The sequence below is a fragment of the Bubalus kerabau genome, chromosome 2, assembly GCF_029407905.1.
Source record: "Bubalus kerabau isolate K-KA32 ecotype Philippines breed swamp buffalo chromosome 2, PCC_UOA_SB_1v2, whole genome shotgun sequence".
Lineage (NCBI taxonomy): Eukaryota > Metazoa > Chordata > Mammalia > Artiodactyla > Bovidae > Bubalus > Bubalus kerabau.
The window spans coordinates 79,896,508-79,906,633 of NC_073625.1; positions in this window are offsets into that span (position 1 = coordinate 79,896,508).

Below are 10,126 nucleotides of genomic sequence, written 5' to 3' on the forward strand. Positions count from 1 at the left end.
TCTGTGTTCTAGGATGTTTTGTATTATCTTTGAGATTTTTTTGAATGAGAAGATTTTTAAACATGGATGCTAGAAATTGGATATAGTTCAGATGAGCTTTATATATTTAAAATTTATCACCAAGTATAGATGTACAGGGATGAAAAATTGTCATATTTCTGTTAAAATGTGTGTCTAAATAAAAGAGCATACAAGATCTTTAAATTTAATGTGTTTTAAAGCTGACATTAGCTTATTCTGACTCTGTGTGTATGTGCATGTTCGGTTGCTTGGTAGTGTCCTACTCTTTCCCACCCATGGACTGCTCCTGCCAGGTTCCTCTGTCCATGGAATTTTCCAGCTAAGAATACTGAAGTGGGTTGCCATTTCTTCCTCCAGAATATCATCCCAAACCAGGGATCAAACCCTCTTATCCTGAGTCTTCTGTATTGGCAGGCAGATTTTTTTTCAACTACTGCATCACCTAGGAAGCCCTTATTCTGACTCTGCTGCTGCTGCTGCTAAGTCGCTTCAGTCGTGTCCGACTCTATTTGTCTTTAAAAATATAATTGAAATTATTGTATTGCTCCACTTAAAATTGAGTGATTTTATTTAAATATTTATGTATGCCATTGCCTTCATACTTAGTGTGTGTGTACATGGTCTTAAATAATTGCTAATTGATGCTTTTCAACAATTTAAAATAATCCGTGCTTCTTCCATCACACTCCTGTTTTCTTGGTTAGCATTTACAATGCAAGGTAATACTTCCCTCTCCATCCCCCACCACCCCGCCAAGGACTTAGATGCTTTTATTCTTGATTTAAATAACTACCTTGGTCTAGATACTGACAAAAATAGCGACAAAGATATACAGTAGTATTTCTTGTCTTTCAATGTGATTCAAGTTGATTTAATTTAAATATACTTTATATAACCAAAAGTAATTATGTTGTAAGATGATACACATGAAAGTGGGAAAGAAATGAATCTTATTGTGAAATCTAGTGTTATTTTGATTTGCACCCTAAGTCTAAATTGCACTTTTAAATTGTTCCATATGTTTCCGAGGAAAATATTAATAAATTATATAAAACATAGAAATAGCTTATAATTTCCTATTGAATGCACTTTCAGGTTGTCATTTGCTTCACAAGCTATTTCAAATCAAATCTCCAAAGCTACATGTAGGGCAAGATTCATATATTATCATCTCAATCATTCTTTATTAACAATAATAATAACTATATACACATATACACATTAGCTATAGATCAGATTTCAATGTTCATTTTAGAAGTCTGAAAGAGATTTTCACTATGTTCCTTTTTAAAAATTGGTGTATAGTTGATTTACAATCTTGTATTATTTTCAGGTATATAGCAAAGTGAATATCAGTCTGTTTTAGATTCTTTTCCATATAGGTCTACAGAGTATTGAGTAGAGTTCCCTGTGCTATACAGCAGGTTCTTATTAGTTATCTATTCTATATATAGTGTGTATATATATATATATGTATATATACATATAAATGCATTGTGTGTGTATATATATATATGTCAATTCCAATCATCCAACGTATCCCTCTCTCTTTGATATTTCCATCTTCAAAATATTTATTTTTAAGATTTAAAGATCCTAAGGTAAATATTTTTACAAATGTATAGATTTTTATATTTAACTAAAGCCCAGAGATAGTTCTAACATTTAAATAACTTGTTTTGCCTACATATATTTTATATATATAGATTTCATATTTATTCTATATATCTTAAAAATACAACCTTGAAAACTATACTGTAAACTTTTAAATGTTTATGGATTTATTTTAATGTTACTATTCATAATGGTTTAAGGAAAATTAAAAGAGCTATGCAAGATAAATAAATTGTAAAGTTCCAGGCAGTTTACAGTGGTAGCAGTAGTTACTTAAATATTGAAACTTATCTCCCATAATTTTAATGTATGTCAACTCAGTTGAGATAGAGCATAGATTACTCTAGGTCAGCAGAGAAACTATTTATTTCACAATTGTAGCTCTCTGAATAACTTTGTATTCTCTCATTAAGAACAACAGTACAGAAAATCATTTACTGCTCATTTTACAATGCACATAATATCCTGTGCATGCTTAGACAACAATATGCTGATTTACAAATCAGGACAGGCATCAAAATTACTGAACTTAGAAAATAATTCACAGTGTCAATGTGAATAAATTTTTAGATTTTGAGAATATATTTAGTCCAATAAAATAAGGTTCTTTATTCATGAACAAATTTGAAAGGTATTCAAGCAGGACTCCTAAACCATTTACTCTGAATTATTGGCTTTATTATTTTAATACAATTTTCATGTCACTTTGTGGTAACCTTGTGACTACATAACAAAAACTAGAAAAAGAGATCAGCACAGGAGCAGAATAGAGTTACAAATCAACAAGTGCATTTTTTTTTTCCTTTTAGTGAAGATAGAGGAAAATCATGTTACAATCAGATTTGCTTTAATGTTTCAAAAATTACCTATAAACATTAGCTTAGGTGACAAAAATAAATTGAAGTTAACAACATATATATGTATACATACATAAATGTATTTATATGTGTGCTGGTATGCTTAATTGCAACTAAGATTAAAACTATATCTGCTACTTATGAATTTGAAGAGAATCGCGAGATCAATGAAATGATATAGGAATAAAATACATGCTCAGTAGCTTCAGTCATGTCAGACTCTATGTGATCTTATGGACTATAGCCTCCCTAACTCCTCTGTCTTTGGGATTCCTCTAAAATTATATAGGTATAAAAACAAAATAAGCCACTTATGATTATTGAAAGTATAGACTTTCAACTTTTCAAAATAATAGAAAAGCTTAAGTTGGTGTATACCATATTGATTTTATTCCTTTAATTCTTCTTTCCACTTCTGAACATGGATGTCTTAGAAAAACCAAAGAGAGTTAAATATAATTGTCACTGATGTAGAACCCAATTTGTGGTTCTGTTTAAGGATTAAATAGAAAATACATCTCTGGCCATGGTTTTCATAAGTGTAAGATCACACATATGCTTCCTTGGTGGCTCACAGTAAAGAATCCACTTGCAATGCCGGAGACTCAGGGGATGAGGATTTAATCCCTGGTTTAGGAAGAGCTTCTGGAAAAGGGCATGGCAACTCATTCTAGTACTTTTGCCTGGGGAATCCCACAGTCAGAGGAGCCTGGCAGTCTACAGTCTATGGGGTCTCAAAGATTCAGACACGACTGAAGCTACTTAGCACGCATACATCTAAGTATTCCATTGTAACATCAATAGTTTTGTACTTTAAAAAACTTATTTATTTTTAATTGAAGTATAATTGCTTTACAATATTGGTTTGACTTCAGCCATACATCAACATGAATTTCCCATAGGTGTACATATGTGTTTGAAACTAGTGTTTTGACACATATAATTATTCACTTAATTTTAGGAAACTCAATCCCCATTACTTAGAGAAAAAAAAAAAAAAAAAAACCCAGCAGGTAAACATATGCTTATTTTGCTATTCGAAGGCATTTGAGAGCACTTAAAGAAAAGTTATGACCAACCTAGATAGCATATTCAAAAGCAGAGACATTACTTTGCCAACAAAGTTCCGCATAGTCAAGGCTATGGTTTTTCCTGTGGTCATGTATGGATGTGAGATTGGACTGTGAAGAAAGCTGAGCACCGAAGAATTGGTGCTTTGAACTGTGGTGTTGGAGAAGACTCTTGAGAGTCCCTTGGACTGCAAGGAGATCCAACCAGTCCATTCTGAAGGAGATCAGCCCTGGGATTTCTTTGGAAGGAATGATGCTAAAGCTGAAACTCCAGTACTTTGGCCACCTCATGCGAAGAGTTGACTCATGGGAAAAGACTCTGATGCTGGGAGTGATGGAGGGCAGGAAGAGAAGGGGACAACAGAGGATGAGATAGCTGGATGGCATCACTGACTCGATGGACGTGAGTTTGAGTGAACTCCGGGAGTTGGTGATGGACAGGGAGGCCTGGCATGCTGCAATTCATGGGGTTGCAAAGAGTCGGACATGACTGAGTGACTGAACTGAACTGAATCTAACATTGAGTCTGCTCCTCATCCTATATCTCATGTTCGCTGCCCACAAGACTTGATCTTTCATAAGAAATTATTTTACTGTTTTTATGATGGTAATAGTTAATAGATGTTACTAATAAATCAACTTCTTGTTTAATCTCATAGAAATAAATCTTTATTTGTAAACACAAAGCCAGTTTTGAGACAAAGCATTTGACGATTAAGAAAAAGGAGCAGATGGAGTTCTTTCAGATATTTTTCATATTTACTTGCCTGCTCATAAAGCCAGTCCTAATTATACCTTAGAAACACAGACGAGATTTTCCGTGTGTGTGTGTGTGACAGAGAGAGAGGACTAGAGGAATGATTGTGTTTTCTTTGTTTATAATTTCACAATACTCTTATTGGTAATTTCTAACTACTTATGTGCTATTCCTTAGATAGGATCAAATTATTATAAGAAATGTAAATATATCTGAAAGAAGAAAGCTCACTCTATTGCTTTGCATCTAAATTTTGTACCTTAAAGGTAAACATAAACTAATCTCATGGTTTGCAGCAAATAATAGCTAAGTGTCTCTATTTAGGGAATAAAAAACAAATAGTGATAATGATGTTGATTCTACCATACAAAATCTAGAATGAATTTCCTTTTCAAAATGACATTTGAAATATCTACCTGTATACTTAATATAATAATGTTTTTTCTAATCAGATTTATTTTTTATTTAATATAAATCTGTTTATTTTAATTAGAGGCTAATTTATATATTATGAATTAATTTAAAGTTCTGCTTATATTTAAATCTACAATTCCGATAATCTCATCAGTTTTACAAAGGAATATTTTCTAATATATCTTATGTTTTGAATATTTACATATTATATCCTGGAAGCTTCAAGGTAATAATAATTTGAATATATATAGAGTATCCCTTTCTATTACTTTTCAATTAGGACAAGTGTTATTGAAAAGCTATCCCAATATTTAGTTTGTATGAGGCCCCATGCAGGGTACAGATGGCATTTTAACCCCATCCATATGTTGAAAGCATTTCCTTCATTTGGAAGTCACAGGCATCAAAATAATCATGGAAATAAGTGGTCTTTAAATTTTAATTTTATGAAAATAAAAAATTTCATGTATAAAATATTTGCCAGAAATAAATTTTATTCAAAAGACAGTAAGCCAAACGCACTTGTAAAGGCCAAGGAAAAGACAGATAAGTATGCATATAATTATATGAAAGTTAGATTGAATTATGTTTGTTTAGGTAATGCTATTTTTGTTTATGCATATACTTTCTTGAGCAGTGTAAAATAACTTTCAAATATCTTATGTCTGCTTTCTGACACCATTGGATTTTACTGTTTATTTGTTATGCTGTTATATATTGCATAATATAAACATATTATAACATATAAACATAGTATATAACACATAAACATGTTCATGAACATATCTAATATATACGTACTAAATATAAGCATGCATCAATATTAAAAAACATAGATCATTGCATCTGGTCCCATAATTTCATGACAAATAGAAGGGGAAAATATGGAAGCAGTCACAGATTTCCTATTCTTGGATGGTGACTTCATGAAATTAGAAGACAATTGATTCTTGGCAGGAAAGCTATTATAAACCTAGACAGTGTGTTAAACAGCAAAGACATCACTTTGCTGATGAAGTTCTGCATAGTCAAGGCTATGGTTTTTCCAGTAGTCAGGTGCAGGTGTGAGAGCTGGACCATAAAGAAGGCTGAGTGCCGAAGATTTGATACTTTCAAACTGTGATGTTGGACAAGAGTCTTGAGTGTCTCTTCGACTGCAAGGAGCTCAAATCAGTGCATCCTAAAGGAAATCAACCCTGAATATTCATTGGAAGGACTGATGCTGAAGCTGAAGCTCCAATACCTTGGGCAATTGATGTGAAGAGCCGATTCATTGAGAAAGATTCTGATTGTTGGGAAAGATTGAAGGCAGGAGGAGAAGTGGGCAGGAGAGGATGAGATGGTTAGACAGCATTACCGATTCAGTGGACATGAATCTGAGCATATTCCAGGAGATGGTGAGGGACAGGGAAGCCTGGCATGCTGCAGTCTATGGGGTTGCAAAGAGTCAGACACAATTTGGTGACTGAACAACAACACATAAGTATTTTATCTAAATCTTAATCAGTAATGGTTTTAATATGTAAAGTTATTTTTTATATTTTCTTTTTATGTATAAGTCATCTACCTTAATAAACAAAATATTCTGAGAATTTTCCTACTTAAGATCTAAATATAAATGACCTGTCTTCTTAAGTTTCTATTTTATCAGAATGCAGTATATATTTTATGGTGAAATGAACTATCAAAGGTTTATTAAGTTCATAAGTTAATATATATTAACACATGCATAAGCCACAACTATTTCCGTGAGACTGAGGATTGGTGAGGAATTTTATAGTAAGTGTGGTTTTAGCTGAGCTTCTTTTCTTGTAATGGGAGCATTAAGCATCAGAACACACAACTTTCTAGAAAATTATTTTTTTATTACCTGAACTGTGATTCTCCAAAAACAATTAAAACTTCACTTCTTTCAGGTTGAAAACAAGCCAAGTTTTGTTGAGAGGTAGATAGAGGGAAATTCCATTCAGTGATGACAATATTTTGAATGATAATATTAATTCAAATAGGAAATTTAAGGAAGGAAGAAAATTCCATATTAGGGTTTTACATTTATGAGAAATTTTACCCCAAATGCCTCCTAATATGCACCCTTAAGGATGAATATAAACACACCCATGTTGACAGCTGAAATAACTGGAAAAGGAAGTTATTTGAGTCCTATTTCCAGTTTGAAGACTTAACTCACTTTTCTGCTGCTGCCGCTGCTGCTAAGTCGCTTCAGTCATGTCCGACTCTGTGCTACCCCATAGACGTCAGCCCACCAGGCTCTGCCGTCCCTGGGATTCTCCAGGCAAGAACACTGGAGTGGGTTGCCATTTCCTTCTCCAATGCATGAAAGTGAAAAGTGACAGGGAAGTCGCTCAGTCGTGTCCGACTCTCAGCAACCCCATGGACTGCAGCCTACCAGGCTCCTTCGTCCATGGGGTTTTCCAGGCAAGAGTACTGGAGTGGGGTGCCATTGCCTTTTCCAAACTCACTCTTCTACTAGTTCTGAAATGCATAAAAGTAATTATTTATGGATTAAGAGGGGGTTTCCCTGGTGGCTCAGCAATAAAGAATCTGCCTGCAATGCAGGAGCCTGAAGAGACACAAGTTCGATCCCTGAATCAAGAACAGCCTCTGGAGGAGGGCATGGCAACCCACTCCAGTATTCTTGGCTGGAGAATCCCATAGACAGAGGAACCTGGGGAGCTTCGGGCCATAGGGTCACAAAGAATTGGACACAACTGAAGCGGTTTAGCATGCATGCATGGATTAGGGAAATGTAGAAAAAACCTTACAGAAAAAAATAAATCCTGGGAATGTCTTCACACTTTCCTTGAAACATTCCTACATGCCTGTGGTTGCTTTCAAAGCTAAACTGATGAACCATGAGGGGATTACAGTTTTATCAACAGCCTGATTCTGCACAAGCAGCAGGTGCACTGGCTTGATGACCAGTAAGGCCACTGGTGCCACAGAACGTGAGTTTCTGGCAGTAGTCATTTTGTGTTAACACCATTATTGATGGTGATCCAAGCATGATACAATTTGCCAACGAATCGTTTGAAGTACTATTGTTTTAAAAGCATAGAGAAAAGGAAGAATGAATTAAAAAAAAAAAAAAAAAAACACGGATTCAAGCGCTTGGCTTCTTTCTTATATTATGACTGCCAAATACAGCCAACGCAGCCATGAGAGCTGTGCCGCTCCAGAAGCAGAAGCGCTGTGTAGAGGAAGTTGGAAGGACTGAAAAGTCAATGCTGAAACTGAAAGCAGACTGCTAACTCAAATTCTGAACTGTGCAAGAACAGGATATTTTCCTTTTCTTTTTTCACAATGAAGCATTTCTTTTATTTCCTCCAGTTTAGATCAAAGATCAATGTTCTTAACTCTCTGTCACCAAATTGCTATGGTTTTTTATGTATTTAGACCATATTTATATGTGTATATGGTTATTAAAATAGCTTTACTGGTAAAATAATTAAACTTTAAAATGTCAAGAAAAATAAAATGTCAGTCACTCATGAACCCAGCCCCAAATATCAAATGCAAGCATGTTTGCATATTGCCATATTTTCTTCAGATTTTAAAAAATGAAAGAAACTTAGCAATATCACTGCCATGTGTATATTTGAATTTTGTTACATTATTATGTTCTTGTGGAAATATAAACTATTTATTTTAAAATGTATATTGTTTTGTTCGTTCTTTTTTTTCTGATTTAAAAAAATTTAATATAAGAACTAAACATTATCTGAAGTAGAAAACAGTCTAATAGAATTCTATTACAACCCTTGCCTAGAATAGTAGCGTCTGCGTGAAGGATTCTCCAAAGGGGAAATCAAGTATTTTGACTGAACAAGTCTTAATGCACTGATGTTATCTTTTTGCAATTTTCTCATTCATTTAATAATATATTTTTTTTATATTTATTCATGTTTAGGCTTTTAAGATGCTAGGTGACAATCCAGTGTATGACTAAACAACAGTTTTTTTTAATCACCTTAATGTCCATTTATGTTCTTTCTTTCCTTTTTTTTTTTTTAACTATTTGAGAGTATCCAATAATCTTTAAATCAAAATTCCAAATTAAGGTAACCATCAGTACCTTGCTACCATGTTTTATATATGAGGTGTAATTTGCTCAACTAGAGGATGTTAAATTTCTTAGAATAATAAATATATTGATGATATTTTCATCAATATCAGAAATAATCTCAGTTTATACAGATTAAATGTATTTCTTAGCTAAGAAAATCCTCACTTAAAAAATAAAAATCAGCTTGACAGAACATGTAATTTCAGTCTCCCAGGGGAATACAAATAGACTTATTTGATCCTCCATAATAGTAAGACCCTGAATTATACAAAATTGTTTAGGAGTTCAAAGCAAGAGGAAACTCATATGTTTTTGAGTGCCTTTTATTTACCAACTACTGTTGTGGGCAATAGGGATACAGTCAAGAAAAAAAAAATATGTCCATCTTTTCATCATTCAATTAAAATGTATTATTACTATACTTTTTGTGTACAGATATTGTGTTGAGTGCTAAAATGTTAAAGGCAAATAATATATAGGCACTTACAGCTCATCTAATTTAAGACCTTACTCAAATTTACAAAATATATTTCTTCTACTTACTAGGCCAGCTTTACTATTTTAAAGAAGTAGCACTTCTTGGATTATAAGCAGGAAATAAGTAAGAAAGAATAAAACCATTTGGTTAGGAGGTGATAATAATAAGAAAATCTGAAGATAATTTCATAAAACACTTCTGATTCTAAGTGAAAGAATAGTTTCAGTAGGGCTAAAGACATTACCATATATTTATGTCAACCTTGGTACCTGAAGCTGGATAACGTCCAGTTTGCACAGATAAAATTGTACCTTAAATACTATAGAGGGAGACCCCGGTTCAGTCCTGGTTGGGAAGATCTCCTGGAGAAGGGAAAGTCTACCCACTCCAGTATTCTGGCCTGGAGAATTCCATGGGCTGTATAGTCCTTGGAGTCGCAAAAGAGACATGACCAAGTGACTTTCACTCACTCACTCATTTCATGATATTAAAAACATCTAGATGTGAATCTATCAGTCTTATGAAACTTCTCATGACTGTTAACTGTGAAATCAGAATAATAATGCCTACTTCAACTCCGAAGACATGCATACAGTGTTTAGCATAATTCTAAATCATTGTAGAATTTTAACAATTGCTAGTTTTCTTATTAATTTCCTAGCAAGATTAATTTCTCTCCACCTTTTATAGCTTTTTCTAAAATACACATCACTCATCTTTTTCCTCTATTCACTTTTTGGGAACTAAATGGGTAACAAATGAATAAGCAGACAATAAAATGTGGTTACTATAGTTTGTTCCTGTTATAATACAAACCATCACTAAATCCTA